This window comes from Globicephala melas, chromosome 10, assembly GCF_963455315.2.
Source record: "Globicephala melas chromosome 10, mGloMel1.2, whole genome shotgun sequence".
NCBI lineage: Eukaryota > Metazoa > Chordata > Mammalia > Artiodactyla > Delphinidae > Globicephala > Globicephala melas.
In genome coordinates, this window is record NC_083323.1 from 81,743,933 (window position 1) to 81,759,373 (window position 15,441).

Sequence of the window (15,441 nt, forward strand, 5' to 3'; positions counted from 1 at the left end):
GCCTTTCTTTTTCTGAGGAACTAGAATATTTTCTTATTCCAGTAACAAAGCTTTGTAATTCAGTGAGCCCATTGTCCTGGCTGCTAGGAAGCTCAAAGCAGATTTGAAATAACCATGGCAACTCCAACAATTCTCAGAGTTGGCATGCTTACATTATCTCTTTTTCCCTTGGTCTGAATTTTCTTTCTCTTTCATAATGTTTTAAACTGTTAAAAAATTTTTTTTAAAGATGATCATACTTTTAAAGTAGTCACTGTAGACACCTTCAGTTGATTTTGCAAAAAAGTCTTTTATGCTCTTCTTCCATTAGCCAACCTTGCTATTTTCCACATAGACACAGAAGCACGAACACACACACACGCCAGTGTACTATTTTCTTCTTTTCAAAATATGAAGAAAATAAATTTAATAAAACACAGTAAATTATTTGCAGCTCTGAAGGGTTTGACCATCAAATAAATCTGATTATGTTCTACTTGCAGATGATGCCATATTTACCTAAAGATCAGGATGGTTTGTTCTTTCTTGGTCTTCTAAGTGTTACAGAACCTGTGAAATATATTACTTCACCGGCCTCATGAAGTGTTTTAGTGACGGCCAGGAGGTTTTGGACAGTGAAGAGTTTAGGACTCTTTTGAAGCTTATGACAAATGTTAATTTGAAGTTCAAAGATGCATAGTCTCTGCCAGTTTTTCTTGCCATTTATTTATTTATTCAAATTTTATTCCTGCACTCCTACCCGCATTCCTGATGATAGCACTTAACTCTTTCATAAAGAAGTTTCCTTTTGTCTTTTTAAGCTCCCTTGGAGTCAACTACTAGATATCATGGGCATTCTTTTGCTTTTTCAGAGAACTCTGGAAAGCAAGCAGCTTCCTCTTCATGTCCGAACCTGCCACAGGTCTAACATGGTAAGTTTTTGTATTTCATTTTGATACAGATTCTGCAGGCCCTCTGTTGTAAGCAACTAAAATCTTTTGAAAAGAAGTTATCTTTTTAAAAATTTAAATATAGTTGATGTAAAATATTGTGTTAGTTTCAGGTATACTACATTGTAATTTGACATTTGCATATATATTACAAAATGAACACCACGGTAAGTCAAGTACCATCTGTCCCCATTCAAAGTTACTACAATATTATTGATCATATTCCTTATGCTGTATATTATATCCCTGTGGGTTATTCATTTTGTAACTAGAGATTTATACTGTTAATTCCCTTCACCTGTTTCACCCAGCCCTCCACCTGCCTCTGCTCTAGCAACCATCCATCTGTTCTCTGTATCTATGAGTCTGTTTTCATTTTGCTTTGTTTGTTTTGTTTTTTAGAGTCCACATATAAGTGAGATCAGACAGTATTTTTCTTTTCCTGTCTGATTTATTTCACTTAGCAAAATGCCCTCTAGAGTCATCCATGTTGTCACAAATGGCAAGATTTCATTTTTAATGGGTGAGTAATATTCCATTGTGTGTGTGTGTGTGTGTGTGTGTGTGTGTGTGTGTGTGTGTGTGTGTAGCACATCTTCTTTATCCATTCATCCATCCATGGACACTTAGGTTGCTTCCATATCTTGGCTATTTTAAATGATGCTGCAATGGACATTGGGGTTCATATATCTTTTGGAATTAGTGTTTTGGTTTTCTTTGGGAAAATACCCAGAAGTGAAATTTCTGGATCATATGGTAGTTTTATTTTTAATTTGTTGAGGAAACTGCAAACTGTTTTCCATAGTGGCTGCATCAATTTACAGTGCACAGGGTTCCTTTTCCACCATATCTTCGCCAACACTTGTTATTTGTTGTCTTTTTTGGATGATAGCCATTCTGACAGGTGTGAGATGGTATCTCATTGTGGTTTTGATTTGCATTTCCCTGATGATTTGAGTTGTTGAGCATCTTTTCATATGTGTGTTGGTCATTTGCATACCTCCTTTGGAAAAATGGCTGTTCAGGTCCTCTGCCCATTTTCGAATCAGGTTGCTGGTTTGTTTGATGTTGAGTTGTATGGGTTCTTTGTGTATTTCAGGTATTACCCATTATCACATATATCAGTTGCAAATACCTTCTTACACTCAGTAGGCTGCCTTTTCATTTTATTGGCAATTTCTTTCACTAAGCGAAAGCTTTTAGTTTGATATTGTCCCATTTGTTTATTTTTTTATTTTTGTTTTGCTTGCCTGAGGAGACAGATCAAAAAAATATATTGCTAAATCCAATGTCAAAGAAATTACTTACTATGGGTTTTTTTTTAAAAGGACTTTTATGGTTTCAGGTCTTACATTTAAGTCTTTAATCCATCTTGAGTTTATTTTTGTATATGGTGTGAAAAAGTAGTCCAGTTTGATGCTTTTGCATGTAGCTGTCCAGTTTTCCCAACAACATTTATTTAAGAGTCTGTCTTTTCCCAGTTGTATATTTTTGCCTCCTTTGTTGTAGATTAATTGACCATATGAACTTTGGTTTCTTTCTGGGGTCTCTATTCTGTTCCATTGATCTATGTGTCTGTTTTTCTGCCAGTACCATACTGTTTTGATTATTGTAACTTTGTAGTGTAGTTTGAAACCAGGGATTGTGATACCTCCAGCATTGTTCTTTCTCAAGGTCGCTTTGGCTATTAGAGGTCTTTTGTGTTTCCACACAAATTTTAGAATTGTTTGTTCTAGTTCTGTGAAAAATGCCATTGGGATTGCACTGAGTCTGTAGATTACATAGGGTAGTATAGTCACTTTAACAATATTAATTCTTCCAATCCATGAGCAGAGTGTATCTTTCCATTTGTTTGTATCCTCTTCAGTTTCTTTCATCAATGTCTGATAGTTTTCAGAGTACAAGTCTTTTACCTCAGTGGTTAGATTTACTCCTAGGAATTTTATTCTTTTTGATGCAATTGTAAATGAGATTGTTTTCTTAATTTCTCTTTCCAACAGTTCATTATTAGCGTATAGAAATGCCACAGATTTCTGTATATTAATTTTGTATCCTGCAACTTTACTGAATTTATTGATGAGTTCTACTAGTTTTGGGGTGCCATCTTTAGAATTTTCTATATATAGTATCATGTCATCTGTAAACAGTGACAGTTTTACTTCCTCCTTTCCAATTTGGATTCTTTTTATTGCTTTTTCTTGTCTGATTGCTGTGGCTAGGACTTCCAATACTATGTTGAGTAAAAGTAGTGAGAGTGGGCATCCTTGTCTTATTCCTGATCTTAGAGGAAATGATTTCAGCTATTCGTCATTGAGTATGATGTTGGCAGTGGGTTTGTCATATATGACCTCTGTTATGTTGAGGTATGTTCCTTGTATGCCTACATTGTTGAGAGTTTTTATCATAAAATTGATGTTGAATTTTGTCCAAAGCTTTTTCTTCATCTATTGAGATAATCATATGATTTTTATTCTTCTATTTGTTAATGTGGTGTATCACATAGGTTGATTTGTGGATATTGATTTGTGGATAAATCCCACTTGATCATGGTGTATGATCATTTTAATGTACTGCTGAATTCACTTTCCTAGTATTTTGTTGAGGATTTTTTTTTTTTTTTGTGGTACACAGGCCTCTCACTGTTGTGGCCTCTCCTGTTGTGGAGCACAGGCTCCAGACGCGCAGGCTCAGTGGCCATGGCTCACGGGCCTAGCCGCTCCATGGCGTGTGGGATCTTCCCAGACCGGGGCACGAACCCGTGTCCCCTGCATTGGCAGGCGGACTCTCAACCACTGCGCCACCAGGGAAGCCCTAAAGTAATTATTGATAGGTATGTGCTTATTGCCATTTTGTGAATTTTTTTCAGTTTGTTATTGTTCTTTTCTTCTTGTGATTTGATGAATATCTTATATATGATTATTCTAAATTGATCTCTTAAGTTTGAATGCATTCTAAAAACCCTATATTTTTACCCACCCTCCATGTTTAATGTTTTTGACATTGTATTTTACATCTTTTGGTTTTGTGTGTCCCTTAACTAGTTATTGTGGATATAGATAAGTTTACTATTTTTGTCTTTTAACCTTCCTACTAGCTTTATACTTGGTTGATATATCACCTGTACTGTATATTTGCCTTTACCAATGAGACTTTTGTCTTTCATAATTGTCATATTTCTAGTTGTAACCTTTTCTGCTTAGAAGAGCCCCTTTAAACATTTTATGTAAGACTAGTTTAGTGATGAACTCTTTTAACTTTTGCTTGTGTATAAAATTCTTTATTTGTCTTTTACATCTGAATAATATGCCAGGTAAAATGTTCTTGGTTTTAGGATTTTCCTTTCAATGTATCATACCACTCCCTCTGGCTTGCAGTTTCTGCTGAAAAGTCAGCTAATAGCCTTATGGGAGTATGCTTGTATGTAACTAATTTCTTTTCCCTTGCTGATTTTAATATTCTCTATATTTAATTTTTGTCATTTTAATTATAATATGTCTTGCTTTGGACCTCTTTGGATTCATCTTGTTGGGGACTCTGTCCTTCTTGAACCTGGATATCTGTTTCCTTTCCAAGTTAGGGAAGTTTTCATCTCTTATTTCTTCAGATAAGTTTTCTGCCCCTTTTTGGACCCCTATAATGTGAATGTTAGTATAGTTGAGGTTGTCCCTGAGATCTCTTAAACTGGGTTCATTTTTTTAAATTCTTTTTTTTTCCTGTTCAACTTGGGTGATTTCTACTACTCTGTCTTCCTGTTTGTTGACCCATTCCTCTGTATCATCTATCTACTGTTGATTCCTGCTAGTGTATTTTTTATTTCAGTTATTGTATTCTTCAGCTCTGTTTGGTACTGCTTTATGCTTTCTAACTCTTTTGTTGAAATTCTCACTGTGTTCATCCATTCTTCTCCTAACTTTGGTGAGCACCTTTAATCATGACCATCATGACCATCATTAATCAAGCAGGTAGATTGCTTATCTCCACTTCATTCTTTTTCTGAGGTTTTTGTCTTGTTCCTTCATTTGGAACATATTCCTCTGTCTCCTCATTTTGTCTAATTCTTTGTGTTTATTTCTATGTATTAAGTAGGTGGTTATGTCTTCTGATATTGGAGAAGTGGCCTTATATAGGAGATGTCCTTTGGGGCCCATCAGCATGCTTTCTTGTGGTCACCATAATGATATGCTTTAGGGGTGCCCCATATGTGGGCTGCATGGGTTTATTTGTTGTGGTGGGGTCGATTACTTTGGGCGTGCTGGTAGTTGGGGTTTGCCTTTGGCTCAGTTGGCTGTGAGGTTCTGTCTCTTGCAGTGGCTGTGGACCCACTGGTGGGCAGCTTAAGCTCCAGCACCTATTAGGCCAGAGGGAGGATTCCAAAATGGTGCTTGCCAGTGCAGGTGTCATCAAGGTAGATCGAGCTCCAAAATTGGCTGCCATCAGAGTCTCTGTTCTCAGGCGGAGTCCCAGTTACCTCCTGCCTCTCTGGCAGTCTCTCTGAGATAAGCAAGTAGGTCTAACCCAGGCTACTTTCAAACTACTGCCTCTTTGCTCATACTCAGAGCATGTGAAACTCTTTTGCACCCTTTAAAAGTGGAGTCTTTGTTTCCTAATGGCCTTCAAAGCCAGATGTTCTGGGGGCTCGTCTTTTTTGTGCATAACCTCTGGACTGGGGAGCCTGATGTAGGGCTTGGACCCTTCGCTCTTTGGGGAGGACTTCTGCAGTTGTGATATTCTTCCCTTTAGGGTCGCTGATCCGGGGGTGTTGGTCCTGACTATACTGCATCTCTGCCACTCCTATCTGTCTTGGTGTGGTTCCTTCTTTATGTCTTCAGTTGTGGAAGATCTTTTCTGCTAATCTTCAGGTCGTTCTCATAGATTTTTATTCTGTAAGTAGTTGTAATTTTGGTGTGCCCATGGGAGGAGGTGGGCTCAGAGTCTTCCTACTCTGCCATCTTGGCCACACCCCAAAGAGGTTATCTTATAAATAATCAAACAGACAAATTAATAAATAAATCAACTTGATCTTCTTGTGTTTATACAGCTATTGACATACAATTGAATTTTTAATTTTGAGGCTAGATATCATAGTTAGTGCCTATTTGTTACTTGATTTAAATTGTTCTGCCTATTGTGTATGTGTAGGTAATGGCATTATTGTTTTTTTAATATCAAAGTTATTTAGCTGGGCAATAAACTTGGCTTTTTTGTTGTACAGTCTGTTTAAGAATAGAATATCCAGGGGAATTCCCTGGCAGTCCAGTGGTTAGGGCTCTGTGCTTTCACTGCTGGGGCCCAGGTTCAGGTTCAATCCCTGGTCGGGGAACTAAGATCCCACAAGCCATGCTGTGTGACCAAAAAATGTATATATATATAGAATATCTAATTTTATAGGTAGTTTCCTATTTTTTGACCTGTCACTATGAAATTTTTTTAACTTTATAATCATTATTGTTTTCAAAATTACATGAAGTATTTTTTAGAACTGTCAGTGCAAGGTTTACAAAAGATTTCTGACACTACTTAAAATTATATCATTTTAAAAAGTAACAATAAGAAGTATAACTATGAAAAATTACATTGTAATTTTATGTATTCTTCTCACTTGTTTCCTGATTAAATTTACTAATTAGTTCTGTAAATAATTTTTTTTTTTTTTTTTTTTGCGGTACGTGGGCCTCTCACTGTTGTGGCCTCTCCCGTTGCGGAGCACAGGCTCCGGACGCGCAGGCTCAGCGGCCATGGCTCACGGGCCCAGCCGCTCCGCGGCATGTGGGATCTTCCCAGACCGGGGCACGAACCCGCGTTGCCTGCATCGGCAGGCAGATTCTCAACCACTGCACCGCCAGGGAAGCCTTGTAAATAATATTTTTAATTGCACCCACTGCTGCCATGTTCCTTGGGATGTGAAGGCTTGAAGGCTTTCTGCCTCTTATATCTTATAAAGATTTTGTAAAAAGAATTCAGATGATTCTAAGGGTGATTCATAAACCACACTTAGATAAGGTTAATTTTCCTTCATCAGATTTGGGGTTGGTTTATAATTACACATATGTATAATTTGTTTATACATAAGTTTATAATTACACATATGTAATTATAAACTTTCTAGTTGCCATGTTTAAAAGAGTAAAGAAACAATTTAAATCTATTTTAATAATGTATTTATTTAACACAATGTATCCTAATTTTTACCATTTCAACATATAATCAAATAAGACGTTATTAGTGAGATGTTGCACTTTTTTTCCCCTTGTAGTAAGTTCTTCCTAAGCTAGTGTGTATTTGATGCTTACAGCACATCTTCAGTTTGGTCTAGCCACATTTCAAGGGTTCAGGAGCCATATGTGGCTAATAGCTGCCGTATTGCACAGCAGAGTCCTCTTACTTTCTGTGTTGGTTATCCCATCCCTCAACAACAAAAAACCTGGCTCCCATTATTTTCAGAAGCCTAGAATTTTGCTCAAGCTGGAATATACAGGAGGTAGCCTCAGAATGGCTAATTTATACCACTGAAAAAAAGCAAAATTACTAATTAGTGTTTGTTCTCATTTTTTATATCAAAAACATACAGTGAAAGCCACATGTCTTACCTGTGCAATTCAATGAGTTTTAATCAGCACCTACACCTGTGTAACCCACATCTCTAGCATTTTCATCACCTGAGAAATGACCCCTGCGCTCCTTCCTAGTCAGTCCTCTGCCCCTTCCAGAGGCAACAGTTTATCTGACCTTTTCCATTATGGAATAGATTTTCCTCTTCTAGAAATTACATAGATAAAGTCACAGTGGATTTTGTGTGTGTGTGTGTCTGGCTTCTTTCCTCTTAGTATAATGTCTGTGAGATTCATCCATGTTGCTGCATTTTTTTTAACTGCTGAAAAATATTGCATTGTATAAATATACACACTTTGACATTCATTGCACTGTTAATAGACATTTGAGTTGCTTCCAGTTTGGGCTAATATGAATAAAGCTGCTAAGAACATCTTTATTTTAGTCTCTGTGAGGACATACATTTTCAGTCCTCTCAGGTAAATACCCAGCAGTGGAATAACTAAGTCATAAGGTAAATGTAATAATTTTCTTTTACATGGTTAAATAGTGTTAACACTGAAATGTTATTAACTGTTTTTGAAACCATCGACAATACTTTTATCTACAGTTTGCCTTTAAAAGCTAACTAATGGCATTTATATTATTATGACACTTTTTCATGCTGGGTCAAGTAGTGTGCCAGGATAACATTTTCTCCTTTCCAAGTCCATTATCATTTCACCCTTTCCTCCTTCTGCACTCTCCTCTCCTCTCCTTCTCCTGTGGACTGAACGTCTCTCACTCATCCTTCAGGCCTCATTTCAGACTCTACTCCTCCTGGAAGCCCATCGTGACCTTCCCAGTCTGGTGAGATGACCCTCTTTCTCCTCTGTTTCCTCCTATCATGATCTGTCTCACCCAGCATTGTGAACATTGGCGTGTGTGTCAGTCTTCTCTTTTTCATTGTGAGCTCCTTGAGAACAAGAATTGTTTCCCATTTTTCTTTGCATACCTGTTGCCTAAGCATATCTGGCGCAGTAAGCCCTCAGCACATGTTGGTTGAGTGAATAATGAAAAGTCAGGTAACTACTTAAGGTCTGTAGTGAGTTAGAGGTAGAACAAGAACTCGAATTGAAGTTTGTTTTTAAATTCCTTGTTTTCCTCTTAGTTTTCTGGCTCATGCATTTTGTTTCAGCCAAAACAAATGTAAAAGAGATTTTTCACACTTGGTTGAGATAAAGAAACTAATAAATCTTCAGAGGCCAGATGTGAGTATCTCAGAGACAAATAGTTGGCACTAGCAGTGGTACCGTTGGATTCCTGTGTGGATGAACAGCACAACCTGTGGGTCCAGGACCTCAGGACAGCCTGTGGAGCCAAGGCAGGTAAAGGATGAGAGCAGAACCCATGGGGATTGGGATCTCCGGGAACACTGGGCCCCTTTTCAGGGCTACTCTTCCTAATGAGAAAGACAGAGCACTGACATCAGTCGCAGCAACAGATACCAACACAATTTTATTCACAATCTACATTTTAGGTCACTTGGCCAGATTTTTCGGTATCCATGGTGACGGGTTGATCTACTATTTCCAGGGCTGGATTATACTCCAGGGGAAAGAGCTGCATGGTGCACAGCAGTATTTACAGACATACATGTGTAGACAATGATATCATTGTCAGTCACTGTCAAACAAAACAAACTTTATGGTTGTTTTCTTCCCCAGCCATTGTTCTAAGTGATATTTCAGGCTTCATTTTAAAAACTGAGGCTGTGTAGTGTTCAGAATTCTTTAGTTCCTGTTGTGATTGAAATGGAATTCTAGCTGTTAAGAGTTGCAGAACAGGCCCAAACAAACAAACAAAACAAAACAAAACAAAACGAAACAAAAACCCAAATGCTAAACATGACATCAAAGCTCCTGATCAATTCACAATCTGTCATCTAACTTTTATTTACATTTTTTAGACTGCAGAAGGGTTGATTGAGGCACCTTCGTGAGAACATTACTAATGGTAAACCCGGTATTCTTGGTGTCAACCCAGGATATATTTATATTTTTTTAGACTGCAGAAGGGTTGATTGAGGCACCTTAGTGAGAACATTACTAATAGTAAACCCAGTATTCTTGGTGTCAACCCAGGATATATTTATTTTTCCTCAGAGCAGCAGCACACAGGGTGTGGACAGATGGAAAGATTTTTTTAAATTCAGTCTCTCTGCCATGTCGATAATAAATAACCACAAGTTTTGATTATAGGACTGGTCTTTGTCCTTCCTGAGAGACAAAACCTCAATGTTAGCCTTCCATTTGTTTCCTTCTTTCCTTCTGCTTTGCCTTATCCTTTCTCTGGTTCAGCCAAGCGTCCCAAGGCACGTTGATTATAAAATGGAAGCTGATTTTTATCTCTAGGACATATTTTGTGATTATAAAACATTAAAAAAAACCCTTATATCCCAAAACTTTTAACGTAGTGTAATCAATCCTCTTTCAGTTTGTGATACCAGATAGTGTCATAGCATTAATACAAAAAAGCAAATTGTATTGGTCGCCTTCAGCAGCATTAGAAACTAATTTGCTGATTGAAAAAAATCAGTGACCACAAAAGTATCGCTGGAAATACCTAGCGCCTTCGTAGTATTTGAACTGTGCTGGTTTGAACTCTATAAATACAGTTGGTGGTGTGTTTATATTAATAAATACACAGTAATAGAAAGAAATATTACTTTCACAAATGAGTAAGGACCCTGTGCTTTTTGAGTAGAGAGAGACAAAATTCAGCTCAGAAGTTACCCTCTTCATTTGTGCATATAGACACAACTTATTAATCAGGGCTGGTCGATTTTTCCTTCTTTCAGGCCGTCTTAAAAGGGGAATCACGAGTTAGGAAACACTGAGGGGGCCAACCTAAGGTAGGCCCCAGCTTTGTCTGTAATCAAATTAAGTGACATCCTCAAGTTTTTAAAATTGCCTGTTTAAACATATCCCTTGTTTGTTGGTGATCTGCTCCAGATGCCATAAAGAGAATATACTTCATAGGGTCTGGCTTCCATGGAGATCAATTATGACTTTCCTCAGATTATGAGGAGTTGGTTTTATGAATTGGTTTGTTTGTACATCATTGTCTGAGATGTCTGTCTGAAGACTTTATATGGAGAGGATATAGACATGAGATCCTATATGTTTGAGCTGTTTTTCCACATGTACTGATATATTAAAATTCTATCACATACTCTTCATTTGAGAGTAATTGAAAAAATTTTCAGGTATAGTCTCTTTCAATAAAGAAGTAGTTAAATTTATATATATATTTATATATTTATTTATCTTTATTTACTTATTTTTGGCTGTGTTGGGTCTTTGTTGCTGCGTGCAGGCTTTCTCTAGTTGCAGTGAGCAGGGGCTACCCTTCGTTGAGGTGCGCGGGCTTCTCATTGCGGTGGCTTCTCTTGTTGCAGAGCACGGGCTCTAGGCGTGTGGGCTTCAGTAGTTGTGGCACGCAGGCTCAGTAATTGTGGCTCATGGGCCCTAGAGCGCAGGCTCAGTAGTTGTGGCACACAGGCTTAGTTGCTCCACGGCATGTGGGATCTTCCTGGACAAGGGATTGAACCTGTCTCTCCTGCATTGGCAGGTGGATTCTTAACCGCTGTGCCACCAGGGTAGTTCCAAATTTACATTTTTATAAAAATATTTTACGGGCAGATATTTCAGTATGTATCTCTAAAAAATAAGAACTCTTTGTAATTAAAAAAAAAAACCTTCTCCTTGTTTTAATTCTCACACCTGAAACATTAGTAACATGAATTTAAGTTTTGAAAAGTTGGGAAATAGATTAGGTTGTACTGTATAGTTATAATTGTAAACAATAAGTTGATATTGTCTGGATGTTAGAGGAATTGCCAATGTCAGGTGTGATTACAATCATTGATGAAGAACGAGGGTTACACCTTTCCTGAACCTGATAATATTTTCTGCTGTGACTCTGGTATCAAATAGAATATCTAATTCATACCAGTCTTTTGATATCTGTACTAAGAAGCAAATGGAAAAAATGGGAAGATAATTTTGAAAGAATTGTGGAGTTATGTCAAAGAAGGGTCTTACTAACGATTGAAAGTCCTTGGTACCTTGATCTCATCAACTCTGTTAATTCTCAAGTTTGCGTAAAACCTCATTATACATTTTCAGTGCCCTATTCCTCAGTTAATGAGTATTTCTTGAGAAATTCACTCTGTATATTATTTGTCTAATCTTTTCCAAACCCTTAATGCACTTTGGTGGTCTTTTAATTGATCCACATTTGATTTCCTATGAAATTTATCATTGCTTGTGATTCCTCTATCACATCATGTAGAAGATGAGGAGTCAGACACATCCAGATGAGCCCCACGGGGACTACTGAAGGGCAAAAGGGTGGGGCATAAAGCTGGAGGGCACATTTCAGGGGTCAAATAGTACTAGGGACTCATCATCATAGCCTAGAGAGGAGATAAAGTCACAACTTCAAACTCAGGACCATATGGAGAGCAGGAATTAAACAACATTCAATTACAAAGTTATCTGGAAAATCTCCAAATATCCCCAAATGACACATTCTAAATCTATGGGTAAAAGAAGAAATCACAAGAAAATTTAGCAAATGTTTTGAACAGAATGAAAATGAACATAAAACGTATATATAAAAACTTGTGGGATGAAGTCAAAGCAGTTTTAGAAACAGATTTAAAACATTAAATGCTTATATTAGATAAGAAGAAAGGTTTTAAAACAGGGATATCAATAAAACTAGGAAAAGAGAAGCAAATTTAACTCAAAATAAGCAGAAGGAAGGTAATAATGAAGATCAGAACAGAAATCAATGAAAGAGTAAACAGAAAAACAATAGGAAAAAATCAGATAAATTAAAAACTGGTTATTTGAAAAGATTAATAAACTTGACAAAACTTTATCCAGACAGAATATGAAAAAAGAAAAGAGAGAGAAAACACTAATGAACAATATTACAAATGAAAAAGGGAACCTCACTACAAATCCAACAAATTAAATTTTATTTCTTACACATTCAATGAGTCTATCCTTAATTTTGTTTTTTATCAGCCCCAACATTTAAAGGATGATGAGGGTATATTATAAACAACACATAAAATTGACAAATTCCTAAAGAGGTGCAAATCAGCAGACCTCACTCAAGAAGAAATAGAGTACATGAATAGCCTTATATCGATAGAAGTAATTAATTTGTATTCATTTAGCTGCGTCCATCCTAGATTTGTTTGACTCCAAAGCCACTGTGCAATGAAGTGGTCAAAGCTGTTCAACAAAAACTCTCCTACTATTCTGCCTACTCACCTTAATATGTCTCTATGGGCCCATCCAACCAGTTTTCTACCCCTCGGGACTCTGAGGATAAAGTGTTTCTAGTCACTGATTCTCAAATATACTTGGTTTTGCTCATGCAAGCAGGATGAGTTACTTCTCAAACAGGAGTAGAATGAATCATAGAGAACTTCACAGAGGAGAAAAAAGTTAATTTGGGTGTTAAAATGTAAGGATTAGTGTACATGGAGAAAAGGTAAGAAAAGGTTTCCCAGTTGTAGTGCTATGGTAGGACATTCTTGATGGACTTCCAGAATGGCCCCCATTCATTGGAAGGGTTACTGAAATAGAGACTATAGCCTAGAATGCTTTATTTCTATACCTGGAATGCAGTTGGAAGCCAAGATTAAGTAGAGATTCATTAAATGACAAGAAACATAATTTATTGGGGGAAGGGTTTATTTTCCTCTAAGGAGACAAGCAAGCATTTGGTCAGGGCAGAGTTTTTGAGGAAGACTTTTCTTTTTAAAAGTTATCCAAGGATTGAAGAACAAATTCTGTCATGGATAAATGTCTAGTTTGGAGACCTGAAACAAAAGCATAAATAAGTATTTTCTAAATAAAATAGAATTACAATTAGTAGGATTACCTGGGGACAGGACTAGAATTGGGCTTATTTAAAATTCTTATAAATGAGTGAAAACTTCAGATTCACAAATGATATGATATTTTTCTAGGTGGAAAGATGCCAGCTACAAAGGGAAAATCTGAAGCAATATCTCAGAGGCTGAGTTAATGGACAGGAAAGTGGCAAATGGGTTTCTTTCTGACAAACATAGGTTATCATGCATTTATGGAAAAATAATTCAAACTGTATTTATCAAATGATGAGTTTCAATATTTAGTCACACTTCTGAAAAGGAATCCAGGAGTTACTGTAGGCTATTCCTATTCTCCTGGTTTTAAAAGGACAATTAAATAAACAGAAAAGGAGAGAAAAAAATGTTTGTGTGTGCTTGTGAAAATATTTTCGTGTCATCAGAAACGTTCCTCAACTTCTAACCAATGTCACCAGGCATCATAAATTGCCTAGAAATGGCATAGTGTTACATTATACTCAAAATTCCATTAAATTACAGAGAAAAGGAGTCGTTTTAAGAAATCCAGCAGAGTGTCTTTGAGTAGATGTCAATGATGAGGCACAGGTTGTAATTTGTAATTACATCTGTGAGTATAGTCACATATTTACTTCTTGATTTCAGTCAGCGTGAAATAATTATGTGTTCCAGATTGGAGTGCATTCAAAGTTCTGTTTAAAAGTTCATGCAGATTTCCCATTTTGCATTAAGAAAACTCTGCTCCTAATGTTATGCTCCCCTCCAGCATTCCATAAATGGGCACCCTAGAGATCAGAATAACTAATAAGTAGAACAATTTAAGAATAGCCTCTCGCAAATCAAACTGGAGCAAATGTGAGATCCATCTAGCAGTAACCAAGTACCTGCTTCCCCAAATCACATACACCCATTTAAGCTCGGAGTATATTCTATTAACAAATTTAGGTCTGAGCCTCCCTGTAGGCTCTAGTAATGCAGTTTAAGAAGTGAAAAAGGCTTTACCTGTTCAAGAAAACTTAAGTAGAATATTAAACAAAGAATATTTAACACACATTTCCCTTGTGGAATATGATAGCCATCATTTTTCTTTGGTTTAGTCCTCATACACCTCAGTGCAACATTTAGGTGAGCATAACAATCTTCCTTTCAGCTCTTTTTTCAGCAGCCTGCACATTTATAAGGTTTTTTGGATAAACATACTTGAAAATCACAGTCATGGTTGCTTTCTCAGATACATCTGTGCTTAGGTCAGGCAGTAAAAATAGTGAATGTTCATGGGGTAAGGTAGGGCACAAGGAGATTCAATCATGAAAGCAATTACAGGTGATAACATTCTTCCATTTTCCTGCTCACAATTCTAAGAGGATCCTTATTCAGTTGCCCTACCCGTTACTCCGAATCCCTTCATCTTCACATACTGAAGAAGTCTGTGTGACACTTAGTTCAGAAAAGCTCTTGAGGAAAGAGTCTGAGTGGTTTTGGTCTCATAGGAAACAAGGGCTGAACTTATCAAGTATAAGAGTACAAAAGTTCCATAGGTCCACACCAAATGCATTCCAGTTCAACGGCTTAAATCAGGTAGTCTCTAAAGAATCAGAGATTTGGTCCTTCACACACACTTTTTCCCGTTGCGGAGCACAGGCTCCGGAGTGAGCGTCCCTGTTCTGGGCAGAGAGGTAATCTTCTGTATGGAGTAAGCGGCTCGTATCTCTGAGTCCACTTTTTACCTTACATACTCAACTGTGTGTGATGCAAGAGCTCAGCAGAGAGCATCAAACTGTTGAGGATCAGCATCTTTGACTAGGGGAGTGTGCCCAGGGCTTGGAGTGACAACTGCACGTGAGTCCTGGCTCAGATGAGTGACAGGAGTAGTTCTCTCAACCAACCTACGTCTCCAGGTTTGGAGGTAGTAGTAATAATAACAACAGCAAGACTACTCGTCTGGTGGTTTTCCATTATGAAGATGGAAAGGGTTGTGTTTGAAGATACTTTGTAATCTGTAGAACACTGCTAATGTTCATTATTGTTATTGTTTCTTGTATTTGATAA

At 37.2% G+C, this 15,441-nt stretch overlaps 1 protein-coding gene across 3 annotated transcripts in view; it reads left to right on the top strand.

Annotated features, from left to right (window-relative positions):
* LMNTD1 (lamin tail domain containing 1) overlaps positions 1–15,441 on the top strand; it is a 442,400-nt gene that overhangs the window by 22,202 nt on the left and 404,757 nt on the right. For all 3 annotated transcript variants that reach the window (XM_060305881.2, XM_060305879.1, XM_060305878.1), the window contains exon 3: positions 852–911. The gene's annotated coding sequence lies outside the window, so the exon portion shown is untranslated. The remainder of the gene's footprint in view (positions 1–851; positions 912–15,441) is intronic.